General features: G+C 39.9%; 1 protein-coding gene across 10 annotated transcripts in view; it reads right to left on the bottom strand.

Annotated features, from left to right (window-relative positions):
* LDLRAD4 (low density lipoprotein receptor class A domain containing 4) overlaps nt 1-13,556 on the bottom strand; it is a 440,516-nt gene that overhangs the window by 346,767 nt on the left and 80,193 nt on the right. Inside the window, exon 1 of one of the 10 annotated variants that reach the window (XM_039846522.1) lies at nt 2,068-3,382. The exons of the other annotated variants lie outside the window; for them this stretch is intronic. The gene's annotated coding sequence lies outside the window, so the exon portion shown is untranslated. Of the gene's footprint in view, nt 1-2,067; nt 3,383-13,556 lie in introns of those variants that run through there. 10 annotated transcript variants of the gene reach the window in all.

Genomic DNA, 13,556 nt, shown 5'->3' with positions numbered 1-13,556 from the left:
ACCCAAAGGGCAGACTCAGCAGGCACCAGAGCCCTGAAAAAGCAAATCCTGCTCCATAGGGTCAGCCCCTACACAACAGCTCCTCCATTGCTGTCACAGCCAGTCCTCACAACCAAACAGACTGAGGGTCAACCCCTACTATTGACATGTCAACAGCAACTAAGGCTCATCTACAACAGGAGGGCACACACAATCCACACGAGAAACACACCTGGAGCAAGTAAACTGTGCCACTGGGCCCAGCAGGACACCTACTATATGAGGCCACTCTACTAAGACCAGAAGACATAGAAGCTCTACTTAACAAATAAAAAAACCACAGGGAGTCAACCAAAATGGAGAGACAAAAAAACAAGTCCCAAATGAAAAAACAAAGCAAAGCTCCAGAAAAAGAACTAAATAAAATGGAGACAAGCAATCTACCAGATGCAGAGCAAAACACTGGTTATAAGAATGCTCAATGATCTCAGTGAAAACTTCAACAAAGAGATATGAAATGTAAAAATAAAGATAAAAATATAAAAAAGAATTAGTCATACATGAATACAATAACTGAAATAAAGAATATATGAGAGGGAATCAAGTACATTAGATAAAGCAGAGGATCGAATCAGTGATCTAGAAGACGAGATAGAGGAAAATACCCAATTGAAAAGCAAAAAAAAAAATAAAACTTTTTTTAAATGATAGTTTAAGGGACCTCTGAGAAAACACAAAGCATAACAACATTCACATCATAAGAACACCAGAAGAAGAAAGAGATCAAGGAATTGAAAACCTATTTGAAGAAACAGTAACAAAAAACTTCCCTAATGTGACAAAGAAGTAGACATACAAGTCCAGGAAGCACAGAGAGTCCCAAACAAGATGAACCCAAACAGGCCCATACCGAGACACACCGTGATTAAAATGCCAAAGGTTAAAGACAAAGAGAGAAAAGCAGCTAGTTACCCACAAGGGAGATCCCATAAGACTGTCAGCTGATTTCTAATGGAAACTTTTCAGGCCAGAAGGGACTAGTACAAAATATTAGTAAAAGCAAGGATCTACAACCATAATTACTCTACCCAGCAAAGCTATCATTTAGAATCGAAGGACAGATAAAGAGAGTCCCAGGCAAGAAAAAGTTAGAGTTCATCACCATGAAACCAGTATTACAAAACATGTTAAAGAGACTTCTTTAAGTAGAAAAAAGAAGATCAAAAATATGACTAATAAAATGGCAATAACAACACTTTAAATGTAAATGCATTAAATGCTCCAATTAAAAGACACAGGGTGGCTGAATGAATAAGACAAAAAGACCCTTATACATGTTGCCTATAAGAGACACACACAGACACAAAGTAAATAGATGGAAAAAATATTTCATAAAAATGGAAACAAAAAAAATGAGAGTAGCAATACTTATATCAGACAAAATAGACTTTAAAACCAAGGCTATATAACATGAGACAAAAAAGAACCCAGCAATTTCACTTCTGGGTACTTATCCGAAGAAACCCTAAACACTACTTCGAAGGAACATGTGCACTCATATGTTCTTTGAAGCATTGTTTACAATTGCCTAGATATGGAAGCAACCTAAGTGTCCATCAATAGATGAATGCACTAAGAAAAGTGGTACATATACATAATGGAACATTATTCAGCCATAAAAAGAGTGAAATCTTGCTATCTGCAACATCATGGATGAACCTAGATGGTATTATACTGAGTGAAATAAGTCAGGCAGATAAAAGCAAATACTATATGATTTCATTTATATGTGGAATCTAAAAATCAAAATAAACAAAACAGAAACAAAGTCATAGATGCAGAGAACATTTTGGCAGTTGCTAAATGGAAAGGGGTTGGAAAAGTGGGTGAAAAAGAGTAAGGGATTAAAAAGTACAAATTGGTAGTTTCAAAATAGTCATGGGGATGTAAATATAGCATAGGGAAATAGTAATATTGAAATAACTATGTGTTGTGTACTATATGGGTACTAGATTTAGCTAGGTAAGCACTTCGTAATGGGAAAATAAAAATTAGTTTAAAAAATAAATAAACTTAAAAACTACTGACCTTGTGCTGATCTCTTTAGGAGATATTACCAAAGCATGGGTTGAGATCAGTGGAGATATATTCTCTGGTTGCACTCATTCACAATACAATAATGTTTTGTCTTGCTTCCCTCCCTTCCTAACTTTCAAATCATAAAAACTGCAAAAAGAAATGATTCTCCTTACCCAAGTATTAAAATATCACTCAAGGCAGGAGAGAGGTGGGACACCCTTGCATGTGGCTGATTTCTGAACATGACCCTGCAGACTGGCATGAGGTAAAGGGAGAAAAGGTAGAAACAGGCAGAAATTGTCACTCCCCACAAAGTCCTTAGGCTTTAGAAAAGGAAAACAACAACAAAGAAAACAGCTGTGAACAATTAAAAAGCAGTACATCAACAGGTGCAAAATGTTCTTGTTCAAATGAAATACATACATGAGTGCCAAGAAGACTGTTCCCACTGCAGGGAGACTGTGGAGGAATGCAGTCCTTTAAACAACTATTTACCATGGAAAAATCACAGGTTCACCACGGAGATAGAAACAACCTGAACTTGCACTCTTTTGCCATAGGAAAGAAATGGTTCAAGGGCACCTTCGAATGGTACTTTGCAGCCCACGTCTGCTCCTGTAATCAATGCATGACTGAGGTATAGGAGACTCAGTATGCTGCCTGCTGGCTGGCCATGGGAAAGAAATCTATTTGTGGCACAGTCAGAGCTAGAGAATAACTGACTCTAGTCTGTTTGAGGCCAGAAGAGGCTAGCATCCTGACCCAAACAGGTCATCTGCACATCATGTGCTGATTGACACAGGTCTATGTGCAAATAAGAACACAAAAAGTTTTGCAAGCTTGTCCCTCCTTCCAAAGACTAGAGACAGCAGAAATGGACAAAATACCAGACTCCTTCTAGTTGCTCCCAAATTCTATGAAGCACATGTCCCTCTTTAGCCCTTGATCATCAAAAATCCTTATATATGTAGATCAAGCCCCACAGTTGAATACAAAACAGACCAATCCCCTTCTATTAAAAAAGTCAGTAAAAAGATCAAAGGTAAAAAAGAAAAATGGAAAAACTCACACACAAACAGAACCTTGTGTTATTTTTATTTTATTATCATCTTTTTTTTAAGTTCTATGCTTAAACAGTCAAAAAACATCCTTTAAGACATTTAGTGGAACTGAGGCTTAGGAAGTATTTCCCCCTGTGGTTTTAAATTATGATTATTTAAAATATCATATTCACATAATCGTAAGAGGAAAATTATGCAGTATTATCTTTAGCCTTGAACTCATTTTTAATGGTGATTTCCTGTGGTTCCTTTAAGTATATAGCTATTCCTATGAATGTTTATTTTCCAGGTTAGCCAATGGCAAGCCTGGATGACTCAAAAATTTTTCCAAAGCAACCTGAAAATATAGGACTCCTTCTCATCAGGCTGTAAGCATTTCCTCTACCTCCAGGTTAATCTACCACCTTCCCTAAAGAGTGTAACAGGAAAGCTGAAAGCATTACCAGTTGTTACAGCGCTCAACATATTCAGCTTTTGAAGACTTCCATAAAGGTTATTTTGAAATCTCTTCTGAGAACACAGTAATAACCAATTGAAAACATCATTCAGTGTGGTTTGCATTCCAGAGGATGACACTGGAATAAAAGTCACCTCTGCTGGGCAATGCAAGTGGGGCCACCTACGGCAGTGGAGAATAATAGTTCCTGAGAGTCTGGTGAAAGCTGAGATTTGATGGAATCTCAATCAAAGCTTCTTGCTACCCCCACTCCTCCAGTCCCCAGTATCCCCGCCACCACCCAGTGCTGCCACCAGGATACAGGAGAACTTTCTCACAGGAGAACCATGAAGGATGGATCATGAGTGTCAGGCTCACTTGCCCAACGCTGATAAGACTGAAGTTCATCCCTTGAGTAAGTTCTTTGAGGGTGGGATGAAATCTTATTTGTATTTGTGTTCTACCTATCATAGGTCCTGGCATACAAAAGGCACCCAATAAACTCTGATTGACTCAATAGTAAAAAGAATAGATGAATGAACGAATGAATTTGAAATATAAAATATAAAAGTTCACATGGCTTGTCTGTCTTCCCCAATAATAGTCACAGCTTTTAATTTGTTCTTATCTTTACAATTGCTCTCCCGAAAGGTATTGTTCTCCCCATTTTGTGAAGCAGAGAACTGAGGCTCAGTGAGTTAAATAATTTGTCTAAGGCCATACACAGTAATGCTAAGGGGTAGAATAGGAATTTGAACTTATATCTCTCTGGTTCCAAAACCTGTATTTTCCAACATACTAAATCATCTTCTTAACAAAATTTGACTCTGCAAAGTTTCCCAAGTAAAATAAAAGAATAGCAAAAGTAAATATTAATTTCAAGATTTAAAAAGAAATATTTCTCAGACTGTAAATTGTTAATAATATAAACCAAAACATGCTAAAACACAAAACATAGCTGAATATCAAAACCCATCTAGAAGCTGTTATTCTAGATGGAAACAGCAAATGAAGCTCCAAAATCTCAGATCCAATGAAGAGGAACTAAAGTCAGGACCAAATGAAGGAGTCTAGGGCATGAGAACGGAGAGCACAGCCAGCTGAGGCGTTCTCCTCTGTCTTGCCCTCAGGAAGAATGTACCAGTCATCCCACACCAGTGCCAACAGCCTCTCTGGTCATCTCAAACTATAAAATCTCTGAGGGCAAGGGCTGTGTCTTCTATCTATATATATTTTTTTCTGCCAAGACATCTATGACCACACTATACATATCACATCGGTTCGAAAAATGTTAGTTGGATTAATGTTGTATTAACAAATGAATAAATGAATGGTAAACTCTGTAAGCAAACTGAATAAAATCATAGCAAAAAAAAGAACTGAAGTGCTCCCTGGCAATGGAAATGGTTACACACTTTTCTGGTCTCCAGAGCAAACACAGTCTTACTCTTTTTTTCCCTCTGCAAGCCCGAGCAAACTACCAGCATCCCTCTCTTGGTTCTGATATGAAAGTGGGTAATGCCAGTCTGCAGATCACAAACATTATCACCTTGGCCATTTATCTAACTCTATTATTTGTCTTGATGCATTGTTAAATGGTGACATTATCATTTTATCAATAGTGCTAAGTTCAGTGATGAAATTCTTTGGAGAAGGTGGGCCCTGTAGAATGAAGGCCACATGGCTTCAGTCACAAAGAAGGGCAATAACCACACCGCCAGCACCACCACCATATCACTTCTGGGTGTCCTAATAAATCTCAAATAGAAACATAGAAACTATTTTTTAAAATTTCACATTTGGCAATTGGTTGGAGGTAAGTCACATGGGAATTGTATATCGCACCAGCAAACCCAACAACAACTTTGTGACAGTTTATGGAGTAGTTTATATGGCACGGATAATCTTGAATGAACAATGGTCTCCCATGGGCCGGCTTTCCATTTAATAGTGTCTGTGAGGAAGGAACATATGAAACAGAGCAGAATGTTCACTTTTCATCCTATGACCAGGCTTCAGAAAGTGTTCTGGCAAAGCTCTCCAATGTCATCCTAACTCTAAATCCAATGGCATCATTCACTCCCAATCTAATTTGACCTCTCAGAAGCATCGATGTGCTGACAAGTACCTGTCTGTCCTCCACGGTTACCAAGACTCTACTCTCCTGTTCTCATTCTGACCATTGATGGTCTCTGACACCCTCACAAGCATCTCTTCCTCCTCTGAGCCCTTAAAATTTGCTGCTGCCTCAGGTGCTGTCCTCAGCAAAATTGTTCATCCTGAATTCTACTGACTTTGCCTAAATTTGCTCACCAGTGGACAAATGCTAAATAAAGGACAGCAGGAAAAGAAAAGTAAGAGGAAGTAGTAGAAGAGGATAAACCACAGGCTTGCTCATCTACACCTGTGTAACTATCAACCGCACAGCCAAGACTCACTGTGTACAGAATTTAGTTTGGGCTGTACTATGGGAGGAATAAAGGCCTAAAGACTGAGAAATTACCTTCCTTTGCTTTGTCATTACATTTGCTTAAATGGCATACAGCTAAAATAGCCTCCTGATAACCAAGAAGTATAGTAAGACGGCCTTACTATAATTGACAAAAATCATGCCAGTATAAGCTGATAATAGCTCCAGCAAGGAAAGGCTGAGTTTGCAACAAATCACTTTTCAGATAGGCAAGCATGGAACTACCCAGTGTTTTTCAGTCTTAAAGACAGTCATCCCGAAGTCCCACCATTCCTGTATCACTTCCTGCCCATCTCCCAAGTCATAGAAAATGCTTACTCCACAAAGACAGATCACATATAAGATCTTATTTCAAGTAATCAAGGTCTAAGCAAACCCTTTTCTGGCTGACCCTATTTTGTTTCTTTAAGGTCTTTAACATCTTTAATACATTATTATTAAGAGCCCATAGGAGATGGAGTGCTGTGTACTATAAAACTCCTCCCCACGAACCAACCCCCAAGTACTCAAGAGACTCACGCAAAGAAAAACAAAATTGTAAGTAATAAACATAAAAGGTTTGGCACATCTAAATTACTTGCAAGAGCAATTGGAACCAGAATGCATAGAAAACAATCTACCTAGAATTCGATTTTCATTGGCCAAACCCTCATCCAACTCATGAATTCCCAAGGCGACTTGAATGGGTATTTGTTACCAGCATTCTGAGATGCTCTAGAGTAACACTCAAAGCCATACCCTACTTGCCAGGAAAGCCAAATGTCTCTCCCATGACAGTCCACGTCCCATGCCAAGGTGTGCGTGGAAAGCAAGACCAAGTCACTATGGCCAAGTATAGCCCTCTAACAAGTCTAAACCACCCCCACTGACAGTATGCCCTTCGTTTCTCCACTTTGAGTGGCAATCACCATCTCTTTCCAGTTATCAGAAATGGAAAAATGTAAGTACATCTTATCATTTTAAATAAAGTCAAGAAGAAAGGAGAAAAGCAAAGTACATGAAATAAAAAGCAAATATAATTTGAATAATTTGTGTTATTTGGGAGTTTTGAAACAGAAATTAACATAATCTCTAAAACCAGTTAGTCCTAAACAATAGTGTGGTTCTACAGCCACGTCAGAAATTTCTTCTGAACTATGACTCAAAATCCAGAAACCACAAAAGAAAAGATTGATAAATATAACCATATAAACATCAAAAACTTCAGCTTGGTAAAAAACCAAAGTTAAATGACAAATACTGGAAACATTATTTGCAGGTTTTAACACAAAGTCTATTTCCCTAATACAGAAAGTGTTCCTAGAAATCCATGAGAGTCAAAAAGTGCAACAATCCACAAAAACAAATGGCATTTATATTCATGTGAAAGATGTGCAACCTCAGTCATAATAATAGAAATGTAAATTAAAACTATATTTAGATACCACTTTCTACCTAGAAGGCTGGTGAACTCCAAAAATGTGGTAACATAGTCTATTGCTGAGAATGTGGTAAAACAGGCACCCTCACCCATTGCTAATGAAGTGTATGCTGGTACAACCCCCAAGAAAGGAGATTTGGCAATATTAACCCAAACTACAAATGCAAATACGCTTTGACTTGACAATTTCAGTTCTGGTAATTTATCCTAAAGGTACACTTGCACATAATTAAGTACCATGAAATAAAATATGTTACTCATTGTATTTTATTTGTATAAGCAAAATTTGAAAATAAGTCAAATGTTCATCAGTAGAGGACTAGTTCAATAAATTATAGTACATCTATTAAATGGGACAGCAGACAGCTGTATATGGGAGAGGAGAAAACAGGAAAGGAGGAAAGAAGGAAGCTTTCTATGCGCTTATGTGGAAGGATCTCCAAGACATATCAAATACAAAACACAAGGTGCAGGAAAATAAATATGACAGCTTTTTTATAAATAGAGAGTGGTGACAGTTCATATATTTTCAAATATGTTTATAAATGCATAAGGAAATTCTAGAAAGGTACGTAAGAAACTAATAACAGTGATTATGAAGACAAGGGCAGGGACAGAGTAGATAGAAGTAGACATTTAAATGAATAGCTTTTGATAATTGATTTTATTTTTGAACCATGTGATATTACCTAATCAAAAAATAAAATAATAATAGTTGTTTAAATATGACATGATAGCTGTCTTTCATACTTCTCTCCATATCAGCATAAGAAGACTACAAATAGTCCACCTTCCTCAGATGATTCTTTCGTGTCCTATATTGTATACGCCTCCCCTTCCTCAAGGGATCCTTAATATTCCCCTCTCACAGTATTTGGTTTACCAATCCTTTATCTTCAAGTCTGTTTCTATGATAAGAAGTTTCGGAAAATTATTCTTAAATATCATAATTTGATACTAAAATAGGTGGAATCCATTTTCCTAAACCTGCAGTAGATAAACCTAGCCTCTCCCCCAGTACTCTTGCAGGTGATCTGACCCACAGCCTGTAGTGTGCCAGACCTCCAGGGATATCTAAGGTCCAATGCCTTGGACAGCATCAACCAAGACTAGAGCTGAGCATGGAAGCCTCTCACAGTACATACTCGAATCCTTCCAGTTGTTTACCTTAACCTAAAATTTGCTAAATTTACTTTCCCTGGTCTTCACTGCCTAATAAACTGCACTGTCTAATGACACTTCAGGCCATAGGTTTTGTACGGCTCCTTGGCCTCTGACAATTCATGCTAGTTCTTATTGCATCTTAGGGAACAATTAGGACCACTTTAATTCTTTTACTATTAGAATCTTGGGTTCATCTATCTGAACCCTTTTATCAAGAGATCCATAGAACAATACATGTGCTTCCCATTCACAAGAGAGTTTTGGCACTTTTTTTTTTTTTTTAGCTTCTTTCCTCTTTTGTAGCACCTTAGGGAATGAGGGGCAGGGGATTAGTTCAGAAAGATTTTAGCTCATGCATAAAATAACTTCTTTTTTTATTCATCAAAGGCTAAGTCCTCAGAGGGCAAAGTTAATCTATTTCCTCCTCACTGAACATGAGAAGACACACGGGTAACCCCAAGAAAGCCAGCTAGCCAGGCATCAAGACCCTGCCCGGCGTGCTGCCTAACACATGTTCTCCTTACACCACCCTCCCATCCGCCTTGTGCCTTTACTGCTGGCAAATCGAGGGTAAACTGAGCAGCCAGAAAGAGACAGCCCACACTGCTGGAGAAATCTAGAGAACCAATCTATTCATTAAAGGCTACCCCCAATAAATCTTTCTAAAAAGAAGGAACCAAAAGCTTTCCTTTTGGACCATGGCCAAGTTCTCATTTTACAGTCAGCAGCAGGTCCCAGCACTCCAAAACAGAAACAGTAACTGCATATTTTTCTCTTTCCTCTACAGCTGGAGAGCAAGCATGAAGTCCTGCCAGAGAGACCACAGGGGGTTTCCGGGAGCCTTCTTATCCACGTGCCTCATCACAGGAACCACCGTAAACATCTTCCTTTCATTCCAGTAGTATAAATTCCCAAAAAGCTCTCATCTGCATTTCACTTCTATGTACATCAGTAAATATGTAAACTAAAAATGTGAAATATCTCCTATGAATAATACTACAACAGGTAAAACAATGTAAGTTTTCTTAACCTATCCCAAAATTACCTATTCTCTCAATGTATCACTTTCCTAGGGTGGCATCAATCCTTCTTGAAGCAATTGCTTTTAACAGTTTTCTTCGAAACTAAATACCATCCTAGCAAGCTGTTACTCCCCTCCACAGAGCTGCTGAAGACTAATAATTGAGCTGCAAACACCAGGTTTGGCAAACTTTGGCTATAGAAAACCATTAATCTCATGATAGCATTTTACAGGTCTCCACAAAATTACATTTCCAAAATGAAATAAAACTGGGCTGTACTGGAACAAGGAAACAAACAGCCAGAGACAGCAACGAATTACAAATGGCATGCTAATTACCAGTCTACATCCAGAAATAGCTGAAGACTGCAGGATTTTGTTGTTGTTGTTGTTAAAATAACAACAGCCTTTATCCTAGTGTTGGGCAAAAGCGTCTGATTTATTGAATGCTTCAGCTTCTAAAAATAATCACATTAATATGTACTTATCTGGGAGGGAAAGTTGGTGGAGAGAAACTTTGGGTCCCCAGAGAGCACAGTGGGCTGTCAGGGGAGAGCTGACCAGCCATGATTGGGCAAGTCCTCCAGCATCACCAAACCCACCCACTTTGGCTGGTAGGGGACTCTCCTGCTTGCCCTCCTAGCGGCACCCATCTCGGACCTTTCAGAGAAAGAAAGGTGACAGAGTAAACCAAATCCCTACACAGTGTCTTTTGGTACCTTCACTTATTCCATGGTAGGCAAAGGACCAGCCACAGTGCCCAGAGAGTTTTACAGAGTTTAGATTAGAATTCTGCTTTCAAAGAACTTACAATCTGCTGGAGACAAAAACAGGAAAAAGTACGTGAGCATGACAGAAACATGGTCATTTTGTGCCACTGCCCTTGATTCCTTAAGGACAAGATGAGTACTTCTCTCTGCATGTGGGAGTTCAGCTCAAAAGATAAAAACCTCACCCAAGGTTCCTGTTAGTGCTGTGGGTGCAGAGCATGGCCTACAAAGTTTAATTTTAGGATCTGAAGTTTGAGCCCTGTTTAGACACACACACGTGCACGTGCCCTAAACTTAAACCTTCTATCACCATATTACCCCTCTAAATATGTCTCATCCTCCACTCCTGCTCTCAGATTCTAAAATGTTCTAGCAGGAAGTCTCTGTCAAGGTCATCTGGCCTAGCAAAAATTCCTCCTGGCTTAGTAGAGAAAAAGAATATTTTGAGGTCAAATAAGTTTAGGAAATTAGATTTAACAACACTAAGGTTTTCTTTACTGCAGTACTTCTCAGGTCCTCTAATATTCTAAAGATATATTAAGAATTTCCAAGAAAGGGATATAACAGGTAGCATTTACAAACTTAGTTGACTGGAGAATCTTTTCTTTTGCCCACCTTCTAAGACCAGCATTCCTCTGAACATGCTCCAGGCTAAGCTCTAGCGCCCTTCCCCTTCATTGGTTGGGCAAACATTTGCTGAGCACCTATTCCAGCCAGGCACATGCTGGGTGCTGAGGATATAAACATGGAAAACACACACATTTCTTCAGGTTCTCATGGGTGAGGATTCTGAGGCTCTGAGAGACGAGCTGTTAAAAGTCATGTGGCTAGTTACAACTGGTTTCAGAGCTGAACTAGTTGCCAGCTCCCAGTTCACCATATTTTCTTCCTTAGCACACCCCATCTCTGATCATAAGAGGTGTTCAGCCTTAGAAATATAACATCAGGTAGAGAGGTCTCCAGAGAGAAGTCCGCAGCAGTCTAGATCCCTCATTAAAATAAAACACACTGCATTCCCTTTGCTCACATGGACAACCCTGTTTAGCATTAATACAACCAAGAAATTCTTGGGTAAGATGGTTGATAATATAAAGATGAAATTAAGGTACCAAATACCCTCATCCTGCTGTCACTTGAGTTTTCATCCCAAGGTCAATTCTCACATACCCACCCCAAAAAATAAGCAGGCATCTCCACTGGGACAGACCTAGTAAGAGAGCTGACCTCAGGAGTAACAAGTCCCCACATCACAGCCCTCCTTTGGGGCAGGGATAGTGGCTGACTGCAAGGACGTCAGGCTCTTAGGACAAAAGGCCATCAGAAGAGAGCCTGCCCCTCCCGCTTCTGTCCCCTCCCCCTCCCCCATAGGGCTCAAGCTCCCACTACAACCATCCATTCCTCGTCAAGAGGGTGGTCAAGAAGGGGCAGGTGGGAGCATGGGAAGAGAAGCCGCAGTCTCCCCTCTGAGCTCTTGACAAACTCCATCCTGTAAGAAAGCACTTGCTGGACCTTAAAACCATGCCTCTCCAGAGACAATCAAAGACCAGAAGCCACAGCTAGGAAAGGCAGAATCCTCAGAAGCCAGGACTTGCCAGGGACTGGGTAGAGCCAGACGGGCTGTGACCAGCTGTTCTTATTTCTCAAGTGCAGGCATTCTTTCTTCACACAGAGCCAGCAACTTATCTGTGAGAGGCTGATCTGTGTAGGCACCAGGTGAACACAGGTAGGCAGTTGCTCAATCTGCTCCTTCTTTTGAAGGGAACAACATCCTCCAGGAGCCCAAGGGCACCGGACTCCTCTTTGTTTCTATACTCATATATGGGAACCCTAAAATACCCTTCACCACCAATATCCGTATGGAGGACACGAGTTTGAATGTCTTCCTGAAGTTCATTTGTCTTTGTCATGCCAGTCTGGTCTCACTACTAAAAACTAAAAGTTGTATCACAGAGGGCTTTAATCTCAAATCCAGGACTGACTCTTGAGTGGTCTAGTCTTAGCATTTCCTCTGAAGCCAGAGGTTCTGGAAAGGGAGATGGGGTGGGGGGGAAGGGGGGCCACTGTTATCCACTTAGCTTAAAACTGTGAGGAAGAGGCAAGTATTAAAAATAAAAGTCTAAAGAAAGATTTAAAAATGCTTTTGCTTTAAGATATCAAACAAGCTCACCATAAACTTGAAACGCTGCACTACTTCTATTAAAATTTGTTAATTTCCAGAGAGTCTAGCTCAGCGTTATCTTCCATAATCATTCACACACATCTACTGTCCACAGCAGTGGGATGCAGCTGATTGTGAAGATTGCTCTGTTGTTCCTATACTAACTGGTTCTAGTTTATAAAAATGATCTTCATTTTCTTAAACTATTAATGTCACTTAAAATGCCTACATGCTACATATAATCATCCCAAGCATTCTGTCCTAAAATTTTAGAGGGAATGACAAAGGCATCCCATGGATATTTCCCCCAGAATTTCTAGAATGAAGTAATTCTGAACAAGCTCACATGTTAAAACTATACATGACTTACTGGCTTCTGCTTTCCCAGAGTGTGACAATGGGGCCCACTAATGTTTTACCTGTCCAGGCCTCAGGATGGACTTAAACTAGACTGCTGCATCCCAGGTGCTCAGCAGCAAGTACTGTCATTGCCAACCAGACCCAAGAGCTGTGCCCCAGAGCTATTCTGATCAAAGTGAATTTTTACCCAAGCTCCTGGTCCCTTATGCCAGTGAATTTCTACCAGATTCTACAGAATGCCAACTTCCTATTGATTGATGCTGGAGGCCTCTGCTGTTTTTAAAAGCTAACCGCCCCCTCACTCTAGCCCTATCTCACCCTGGGACCAGAGCCCTCCCCCTGAACATTGACAGGGAGGTTGTCCCTCCACAGTCACTTGGTTCCCCCATGGTTATGCTGGGCCTCTCATACCGAGGTGCCCCTGTGTGGCCCACCATATGCTTGCTCCAGGGAGGCCTCCCGGTCATCACCTACAAATAGGACAGGTCCCATTCTACTTTCAGCTTTAGTCCAAATCCTAGCCCAGTCCATATGCCTTCTGGTCTGAACAATCAAAGAAAGACCTGTCCATCATCTTAGATATAACAGATTGGCCTAGTAGAAACTCTATACTTGAAATTCAGGCACTGATATCATGG

This window comes from Pteropus medius, unplaced genomic scaffold, assembly GCF_902729225.1.
Source record: "Pteropus medius unplaced genomic scaffold, Ma_sr-lr_union100, whole genome shotgun sequence".
Classification (NCBI taxonomy): Eukaryota; Metazoa; Chordata; class Mammalia; order Chiroptera; family Pteropodidae; genus Pteropus; species Pteropus medius.
Note: the sequence above shows the minus strand (reverse complement) of the source record. Positions and strands in the feature narration are given on the sequence as shown.